At 38.6% G+C, this 10,741-nt stretch overlaps 1 protein-coding gene across 4 annotated transcripts in view; it reads left to right on the plus strand.

The window, feature by feature from the left end:
• Positions 1–10,741, plus strand: part of ENOX1 (ecto-NOX disulfide-thiol exchanger 1) — a 303,768-nt gene that overhangs the window by 56,373 nt on the left and 236,654 nt on the right. Inside the window, exon 1 of one of the 4 annotated variants that reach the window (XM_072410181.1) lies at positions 9,984–10,112. The exons of the other annotated variants lie outside the window; for them this stretch is intronic. The gene's annotated coding sequence lies outside the window, so the exon portion shown is untranslated. Of the gene's footprint in view, positions 1–9,983; positions 10,113–10,741 lie in introns of those variants that run through there. 4 annotated transcript variants of the gene reach the window in all.

Consider the following 10,741-nt stretch of genomic DNA (forward strand, 5'->3'; position numbering starts at 1 on the left):
GGTGTGGGAAATACTTGTTTTTTCACCTAATTTTGACAAATTTATATCCAGGCACTACTGACTAATAGATTTCTCTTTACTGTGGTAAGTAAGTAATGATTACATTCATGTTGCCAGCATGGCGGTAAATGTCTGAGAACAATAACAAGTGCTGCAAATGTTTGCACAAAAGAATGGTGGCTCAGAGGTTAGCACTTTGGCCTTTGCAGCGCTAGGTGCCAGGTTGGAATATCAGCCAGGGCACTATCTGCTTTAATTTAGAATATAGCTTGGGTTGGTCATACAGTGTCCGATATCTCATCTATTTCCAGCAAAAATGAAAGGAGAGATTTATGATGTACTTCAGGACAGTTGGACAGTTTCCCTAGAGTCCGTCCAACACATGCTTACTATAAAAATAAATGCCCTTTTCTATACAAAAAAGCTAAATAAAGTATATTATATTACAGTGAGTTGCTACATTTGAGCACTGGTTAAAATTTATATCACATCTTTGCTGCACATTTATTGTTTTGGGGTTGTATAGGCAGTAAATCAAGGAGGTCCTACCTTTTTAAGACCCCAGAACCTCGAATAGCAATCACAAAGTGTTCATGTTAATAGGTGTAGTATGTACAAATTGTAGGACTTTTATTTAGGTTAAACTTTGAAATATACACTTGTTTGATGTTTAAGTAATGTCACTTGTGTGACTATTATATATCTCTACAATTATCTGCCATACTTCCTAGGTGCTATGTGACCCCACTGTTCTACTCGGCAGATGAAACCCTACTTCAGACTGCAGGTAAAGAGGCTCAAAATAGGGGCAGCCTTTCAGATCTTTATGTACAATGCAGGAATGCTGGTCTTGCAATGTATGTGAATAAGTCTGAGAGCTGGAACCATCTAAGTGAAGTGGAGTTCTGTGGGAATAAGGTACGAATGTATCTTATGCAATTTGGGGGATAAATTTAACTGCAACTCAGAGTGGGTTTTTAAAGCCAAAAATTCAAATCTTGAGAGCAGGCAGATCATTTATTGTAGAATGGACAAGAGATGCAATGAAATAACATTAATTACATAATCCTAATGCTTTAATTTCACTCACCTATACTGGCTTTGGCACCAGCGCCGCCATCTTTACCCGATCCTCCTCCTGGGGTCAAGTCTTCAACCACAGGGGAAGCCAGGATGCCCTTGGTATCCTGGCATATTACACTGAGCTATGTATGCTTTGGTTCATATTACTGCCCATATTTTTAATGAATACATAACTAGATTAATTATTGGCCTTATGTCTTGTAGTTTTACAGCTGCCATAAAATTGGTTTTCAGCCATATCACCACTATAGCCAAGGCAATTGTCTAGATTGATTACAAACCCTCTCCTTACTGAATCACCGAGATCACTGCAGCCTGTGCAGTCTTCTTTAAACCCCAATGACTGATTGATGATTGTGGCATTGCACGATAGCATAAATTGCAGAATGTCACAGCTGATTTGTACCTCTCCTAAAACAGAGATATGGGGTCAGTTTGAGCCTTTATTAAATTATTTCTTTTGACCAAAAATTCCTTTGCATGGGGGACCTATTAAATATTTTTACAGCACTTACATCACTGTGAGTACATCTCCAGATTAAGTACTAAGCGCCTAATTATAAAATATATTGATAACATATTTATTATACCTGATGATCTCAATGGCATTCGGCTCACAAGAGTGCTGTTTTAATCCATAATGAACATAAAGAGTGAGAAATCATTTGGAAGTGTAATTAATGAAGCTTGATTCATTGATGCACAGGGATGTATTTTGCCAAAGAAATAAAGTGTCCATTTACTGTCTACAGGCAATTTTTCTGCTTAATGCAAAATCATGAACATTTTGATGTAAGGCTGAATAAACAGTGTCGTTTTAATCAGTTTTGGTGCTTATATTAAATAAGTAATTTTTAAACGTCCACTTTTCACGGTTATCCCTTCAGGCACATTCATTTGTAGCACAAATAATAAAACTAGGACTCTGGACTGACTCGCAGTTCATATACACATTGGGTCATCTAAAAGCACTCATAAATCTCTGCGGCAGAAATAGTGTTTTCCTGTTAAAATGGGTACATTAGAGTTGATGTTCTTTTTTTGATTGTATTTTCATTGCTTTACTACTTTTATTTAATGGTCTGTGTTCTTCTCTGGGTGTTTTTTCCCTCCTTCCACACTGCACTTCAGATTTACAGGTCAAAAAATGTTGTTGTCAAAGAGAGAGAGATGTTTGTAATTAGCAGACCTTGCCTGACAGCAATCAGGATATCAGGCCTGCAGTGCAGTGTTTACAATTTGGAAAAGCTGACGCAGCTTGAATAAAGATCGATATGTTGTTTGCAACACAAGGTCAATATTTCTTGCAGCATTTATTTGTGTGCCACTGTGGCAGCAAGGGAAAAGAACTGATCTATTTGCTTTATTTACAAGTATATATAGAGCTCCAACCAATTTGCCAGTCTTTTGTTGGGCCGGAAAATTCCTCTAAAGAATTCCTTTTAGGCCCAGGTTTTGCTGTCTTGTTTTGAGAAAGTCAATTTTTTTTTTGTCAAATTGTTTGAATAATTAAATATATATACAACTAAGCAAAAATAATGAAAACAACAAACAGGCATAAAAAACATGCTATGCATCAACAACTGTTGCATAATTTTAAGTTTGGCATCTTAGAAATCTTCCAGATTGATGTTTCAATGGCAGCAATTAACACCGGGAAATGTTTGAGGGAATGCCAGATTCCCTGTTTTATAAATAGAGCCCAAGGGGTCAAATGTATTTTTTAATATAGTAAGATAACTACCGAACTACCCTCATTTAAAGGCTCTGTTCCCTCTTTTCTCCTCAGTTATCTATTTTATCTCTTTTTTGGTGTATATACCTCTGTTAATTTGAAGAACAATTATAAAGTAAGTAATATAAAAAGAAAATCACTTGGTTTAACCAATCCTACATATTGTTTTAATGGGAGGGGGTGTAATTTGTCATTCAAAACACATCCCTTTGTGACAAGAACTATATACATACATTTATATTTAAGTTATATTATATATATATATATATATATATATATATATTTAAATATTCACTATATTAAACCATCTGTTTAATTTCATAAGCTTCTTTGTTCCTTTCATGCATTTTCTTTATCTCATGTCATAGTAATACACATTTTTTAGCTTGCCTTTACTGGGTAAACCATGGAAAACAATTGAGGTGCAATAACATACAGTAGGCATACATTCCTCCCAGTTATGTCAATTTCCTGGCTCCCCTTATTTTCTGTAATTTCGCAGAGGATTCTGATAAAAAATAATATTTCTTCTAAACACCTATGGGCTTACACTTGGTCTTTATTACTTTTGCGCTGTTAATAAACAAAACACCACAAAAGTAGTTCTTGCAATCGCTGTGTTTTCCACTTGAGCAATATTCTCTTCTTGGTGGACATAACATACCCAATATTTGCAATAGAAATATGATTGTTATCCTTATCCTTGTTCATGCCAGTAGGATAGACGCGTGTTCATGGAGAATGATGGCTGATTCCACCAGTTCTATGCTTGTGTGCTCTGTACATGATTCATCTTTCCAAGTGCTCATTAAACTGTCTGTACTATGTAGTGAGCCCGGCTCGGGAGGAACGCATCATGGTCACTTCAGTGACCTCTACTATCCTACAGTGCAGAGTTATTGCTAATGTGTGTGTAAATCTATAGTGTTCTAAAATGATGTCTTATACTTAAATTATTGACAGAACTTATTTCCTATACTAAATTAAACTAAAATGATTTCTCAGACAAAACTTTATGGTTGCTGTTTGGTAATTATACTTGTAAATTTAAAGCTGAACACTGGCCTAACTACTAAATGCACAGACTAAATACATACATGGGAGCTTTTCTACGTGATAATAAAGATGTATTGATATCAATCCTTCCCTTAGATTTTATTGCTTTGCTACACCACACAGATTTGTCCGGCAGAGGAGGGGACCCTTTTACATACAGTTCCTTCTTCCACCTTCACCTTGTGGTCAGGCAGTGGAAGAAGCAGCAAATGAATGTGCTCATATGTCTGTTACTCTGTTTTCTTCCCCAGCCATTTAATGTTTTCTCTCTACCTCTTTGTGCTCCTTTGCACAGGCTGTACTACTATAAGAGCTATATGTGAATTTTCAAGTGCCACAAATGTGAACTAAGTCTTTATATCATTAAAAAAAATGGATTCATCCTTGGTACTACTGTGCTGTATGTAAATGTGAAAGGTGAACATTTTACCTACAAGAATGTTAACCTGGCAGTGAATGTGCCTCTTGCTATATATTCGATTAACAATTTCTTTTCAAAGTATCTTCTTTCTGTTTTCTTATCATTTCCATGACTTTCTTCAGTCCTCTTGTCACAAAGTAACAGCCTTCTCTCTTATCTTCTCTCTGACCTTCATCTCTACATCATTGCCATCTTCATTTTATCAATCTTACCCACACGCTTTAGTCCAGAACACATTCATCTCCATTGTTTGCCTTTTTTTCCTGTTCACCTTCACATCAATGAGCAATAAAATAAAGAATTTGGCCAGTCAACTTGTTCATGTACATCACACTGCGTGTGCAGCTGGCTAGTCTGTGTATACCTTAACTTATTGAAGGGCAACTCAACAATTTAGATATATTGGAAACATATTGTCATTGCACGGATATTACACACTCTGACGGAGTCTCAAATTAAGGTGTTCTACTGTTAAGTGTGTATAGGAGATTCTATGGCTTCTATGCTTCCTGCAGAGTTGTTGTTACTGCACATGGTTACTGAATTGGCTGTGCATGTAGGTTTATTGGCATTTAATATATATATATATATTTATTTATTTATTTATGTATGTATTTATATATATTTATAGGTTTTAGATGCTAGATAAACACCAGTGGAAATAAAATTGCAGTTAGGTCAGCTTTAAGACCTGCCCAGTATGTGATTGGACAGTGAAGGAGCAGATAAGTGTATGTTTATTACACATTTTAACCCCAAAAACTCAAGCAAACTGAAAAAATACATTTCTCAAGGTGAGTTGTGTTTTGCAAATCTTCTCATTTCCATTACACTGGTTCTAGTTAACAGTTGTATACTGGCAAAAACCACCAGGTACATGTTTGCTGCTTCAGTTCACCCCCATCTGCTACCCACCTTATGTGCAGGAAAAAACAGCATAAGGTTTAAATGTATGACTCCTTTCATGATCTGTAATGTTAGGACACACAAAAGGTACTCTTCATTCACAAACACCTGTATAGAAATCACCTCGATATAATGGTTTCCAAATACCTCACTATGCTGCGAGGGGTTTACAGAAGAGTCAGTGCATTGCTAAACTGCAAACGTATGTTTTTTACACACTCTACTAGCCTTATGTATGTACATGTATGTTTGTACAAAGCTTTACATTTACAGGTTGGACATCTTTTTAAAACAGCCCTTTAAAAAATATTTAATGTGTATATTTGTATGAGTATTCAGTACAGACCAATGTTACACAAAGCTGTACAGGTGAATGTATTACTTTGTGTTGTGTTTTATAAAACATAATACAGGAATATACCAGCTGAAAACTCCTTTATGTAGCACCAGTGGCATTTCCTATCTGTTGTATATCTCACATGTGAGTAGCTGTAAAATATTGCATAGGTTTTATTCTTTTCCTTATTTAACCAGAGAAGGGGGTCGTTTTGCACAGTGGAAGGGGACAATTGAAAGCAGGGACACATTTATGAATTATGGAGTAGTGTAGCATTCAGATTGGACTATTTCCAGTTGTATGTGGTATTCAGTGACTCTCAGGGTGCTGGTATGTATAGACCTTCTACATTCCCAAAAGACACCTCCACATACTCTGGGAGCAGAATGGGTGCAGAACTCACTTTGCAGCAGTATGTTTTTTGTTTTTAGAAAGAACATGGGTTTGGGTACAAATAAACTTGGGATATTTAATATACATTTGAACACTCAATAAATAGAAAATGCTGATAACATTTTTTACTTTTGTTTAAATAAATCTAGGGGGGGTAACCCCAATAATGAGGGTCATCAAGTGAAAAGCACTTGAAAAGCACCTAATGTTTTCTACAGAAGAGAAATTAAAAAATGTTGCGTTCTCGAGATTGCTATATATGCAGGAGCATATAATGTATACTTTATTTAAGAATAGGTGGCTTTATTGTTACTCATTTGTTATCAAGCTTTCCCCTGCATAGGTGTTGAACCTGTTAGGTGTAATCCTGTTTGTATATTTGATGGAAATAACACCCTTCACCCCAGTACAGAACAGAATAGGTGTTAAGCTCTTTACCAATAAAGGAAATGTAAAGATTTTCTCACTTCAAGCAAAAGGTGACTATACTGGACAGGAAAGCTTCAGAATTCCCTTCCCTGGAGATTAAAACCTCCAGTAGAGACTTTAGCATTACCCAACTCTACCCAAAACCAGAGGAAAAAAATGTGTTGATCTTTGATATAAATGCCAAAAAATGGATATGCTGGCATAGTCTGAGCTGAGCTTTGTATTGCTTTAGGAAGAAACACCTCAGGGATACTTAGATTTTCTAAATCCGTTTACATTTCTGCAGGTAAAAACAAGAAATGTGATCAGGAATGATTTTTCTGTTGAAAAAGTCAAACTCCTTACTGATGGAGAGAATGTATAGATTTTCTCGCTTCAAGCAGAAAGGTCAAGTTTATGCAGTAGCACTTGATCATGACGACATGGCTGGGATAGGAAGACAACAATAATTATATTTACTTGGCGATGGCAGCAGATCTAGTGTAGTGATGTCAAGATGTGGAGATGCTCTGTTAAGCATGGAATAAGGATAATTCCAGGAAGTGGTATTTCACACCGGGAGCTGGAAGTGTTTGGAACAGCTTAGCAGAATCAATTGTTACACTTGTGATTGCATTTAAATTATGGTTGACTGATTTCTTCTTCTTTTGTAATAAAACAGCAAAAATAAAATGCGGGTAAATTCAGAAAATAATCTGAATGTAAATATTTTGATGCATGTTTATAACTCTGTGTTCAACATTCTTCAACAAGGTAGGAATATGAATTGCATAATAAGACTAGGCTGAGAGTAATGGACTTTCTGGCTGTGCTCTGGGCTGCCATGTTTAATGATCTGCATCTCTCTGCAGGCTGCCTGTCACTTCTTGTGATGTCATTTCTGTGCCTCTAGGAGAAGGCCATGAATGGCTCTTGGAAACAAACTCCACAAAAGGCATTCCTCGTTCTTCTAATATTTAGGACAGGGGATTTATAAATGTTCACATTTTACACAAAATTCATATGGGTAACCTGGACTTTTAAAGTTGCATATCTAAACAAGTGTGTGTGTAATATATTTAAATCTTTCTGCTGTGTTTCTGCTGTGTTAAATCTTTCTGCTGCTAAGTTTCTTTTTTATCATATTATTATTTATATGCTCAGAATGCAAGGAAACTGTTTTTCTATTTTATTTAATGTATTACATTTTTTGAATGCTGTAATTGTTTTATATTACAGTATTAAACAAATGAACACCACCATGTTCAGGCTACACCAACGTCTGTAATGCCATCTGCAGACTGAAGCTTTGTTTGTCCCTAAGCCTACATATAATCACATCTTAGCTGCTACTATTTTCAGGGGCTGTTACAAGGCTGTGTCATTTGCCTATATACTCTGAGCTTTGATATGTTTAATACTTTAAAATTACAATTACAAGCAGGTTATTTATAGCAGAAGAAACAGGCGATGTCCCTCATGCAGTAAAATAAACTTTCTTGCCTGTTTGCAACTTTTTAACTAAATTCACTTCTCCTGGTTCCATTGCTGGCAATGAGATTTTCATCTAATCTTTATGCAGGTTTGGCCTCTTTAGCCATGTTGATTGCATAGGCCACAATGGTGTAACTCCATACATAAACATAGGATTCATCTGCTGGGGTTATACCTCGAGATGTGCACATTATAAGGGGGATTGCAACATGCAAGCAAGTTGCAAAACAAAGAACCTGCCTGCTCGCAGTGTTTCTTTAGTTCTGTGTAAAAGTGTGCGTTCTTCATATCTCCACAATCTTGTTGATATCTGTATAGCATGGAGGTCAGAAGTAACATCATCCTCCTATATTGGGGGGCAGTAGGCCTGGTGTCTGTGAAAAGAAGTTTTTAGTAGTGTTGCTGGTAAATTGAAAGATATATTGGGCCATCTGTGGTGGCCATTGGTATTCGGGGAAATAAAATGCCCCAGGTATTGTGACCACTTCTTGATTTTATGGGGGACAAGTGCTGGACTATAGAATTCTTTTACAATGTACAGACAGCATGCTTAGGTATGGTATTTGAGTCCTGTTTCCTCTTCTCCTAGTTTGTAATAATTGGTGTCCATTACATCTTTGTTAAGACAAGCTTCATGTAGTAATAGTGCTCCTCTGCATTTGTGTGCAGTGTGGGTCACTTGTAGTGTGGCCATTTTTCAGTAGCCACCTGTCCTTGTGCTGAATCAGGGAAAATGGCCGCCCCTGCAGTGTCCATGGCTCCCTGGTAACGCAGTGCTCCAGTGTTAACCAGTGGCTATGCAGTGCCGGTGTCCTATGAGTTCTACCAGCTGATTGTGATGTCATTGTACAAGCCCGGTCAGCTTTTCTATGAGATTGTGCTTCAGTCTCAGCTCCTGGAGAATGGGCATGTTCTATAGACCTCGGAGATCAGCTGTGCTGCTCCCCGCCCATCTTGTACTGTCAGATAATCCCCTCGTACACCAGCAGCATGAGAGCTGTGTCTGTGTCCATGCAGCTGTCATTATCTCCAATGTATAAACCTTCAAATATCTCCCATACAGATTGTTGTAGAAAAGTGAAATTTTCAGGAGGACCCCGAGAGCTGATACAGTTGCCAGATACAGGGTATCAAACATAAAAAAATGGAACTTTAAGTGGAACTAAAGTTAAAAACTAAATAAAAAAAATACACCTTTACTTCAAATGTGTGAGATTGCCATCTCATTTTTCATTGACAGAAAAGTCCCGTTCCTGGAGCCCAAGCTTCCTGGGATCCGTGAAGTGCGTATGCCGGGAGGCTCTGCGTCGCGGTGGTAATGACAGAATAGGAGGGGCTTTGACTTTTTCTTTAAAAATGGCATTTAATGAAAGAAAAAAAAAACAAAAACAATGGGTTATCTACCCTCCTATATCAAGTAAAAATTATGGTGATAGATCCACTTTAAGGGGGCTATTTCAAGATATTTGGGTTCTGCCAATTGTGCGCTGTGGTGCCTGGTTGCGGTGTGGTTAAACCTTCCTCATGCCATGGAACCTTGCCTAAGTGAGACGCTCAGTACCGCTCACTGTCACCTGAAGTCTGCAGACACTGCGGGAGGAACTGTGCCTGGTACACATAGCTGGCCACTTACCTTAAATTCTCTGGAATGGGGGGATGTTGACAAATAGAAATGTTACATACAGTGCCATATGTGAGGGATCTGCACAAATAATGGTGTCATCTATTTTCACTCTACTTACACTTTAATAAGAAAATATCTTTATTAGGATTTTATGTTTAAGACCCTGTATCTGGCAACTTATTGAGTTTAGGGGGCTGAAATTGGGTTTGGTAACAGCTCTCTGGGTGATCTGTCTAACCTGAAAATTTCACGTTTGTACAACAATCGGTATAAGAGATATGAAAGTTTTATACTGGGTTTAATAACAGCAGCAATGCACACAGCTCCCATGCTGCTGGCGTACGAGGGGTGGGATTATCTCACAGTACAAGGAGGGCGGGGCACAGCTGATTTTCGATGTCTACTACACGCCCACTCTCCGGGAGCTCACACTAAAGCCCGATCTCAAAGAAAAGATAGGAGAAAAGATGCGTGCGCAGACAGAGCAGACGCGTCTGATTTTGACGTCATTGTACACGCCCAATCAGCTGGTAGTACGCATTACCAGGGTAGGATTTTCTCAGGACACCGGCCGAAACTACAACTCCCATGAACACCGCGTTCTGGATTTAATTCAGCCAATCAAAATACAAACGATTGGCTTGGCCGCGTGAAGGTATGTAAATAGAAACAAATAGTGGTCGGTGTGACTGGGAATAGATGGGGGTGCTGTGTCCGGCACTCGGCTGGGTCCTGGATGATGGTAATAGAGAGGGGAGAGTGTGCAGGAAGAGGACCTGTCATGTCTGCTCCGGGAAGTTAGTGGAGGAAGTTGTCTGCCATGGGAATGTATGAGAGCAGAGTCCACAGATCTGCATTGAGTGATGTGTGTGCAGGCAGGGGAGTATCTGGGCTCTAAATGACTTCCATGTACACTGGCTCCAGGACTGAGAGAGGATGATGAGGTTGGAAGGGCAGTGTCAGGGTGTATAGGAGCTGCATGGAGTATGAATGGAAGTGGCAGGTTCCTGTAAGGTCAGCTGCTGGAAGAAGGTAAGCAGGAATCAGGAGGAGAATGTCAGTGCCAGGGGAATGTCAGGCTGCGTGCATGTCAGTGCCAGGGGAATGTCAGGCTGCATGTGTGTCAGTGCCAGGGGAATGTCAGACTGCATGCATGTCAGTGCCAGGGGAATGTGAGGCTGCGTGCATGTCAGTGCCAGGGGAATGTGAGGCTGCGTGCATGTCAGTGCCAGGGGAATGTCAGGCTGCATGCGTGTCAGTGCCAGGGGAATGTCAGGCTGCATG

The sequence above is a fragment of the Pyxicephalus adspersus genome, chromosome 1, assembly GCF_032062135.1.
Source record: "Pyxicephalus adspersus chromosome 1, UCB_Pads_2.0, whole genome shotgun sequence".
Classification (NCBI taxonomy): domain Eukaryota; kingdom Metazoa; phylum Chordata; class Amphibia; order Anura; family Pyxicephalidae; genus Pyxicephalus; species Pyxicephalus adspersus.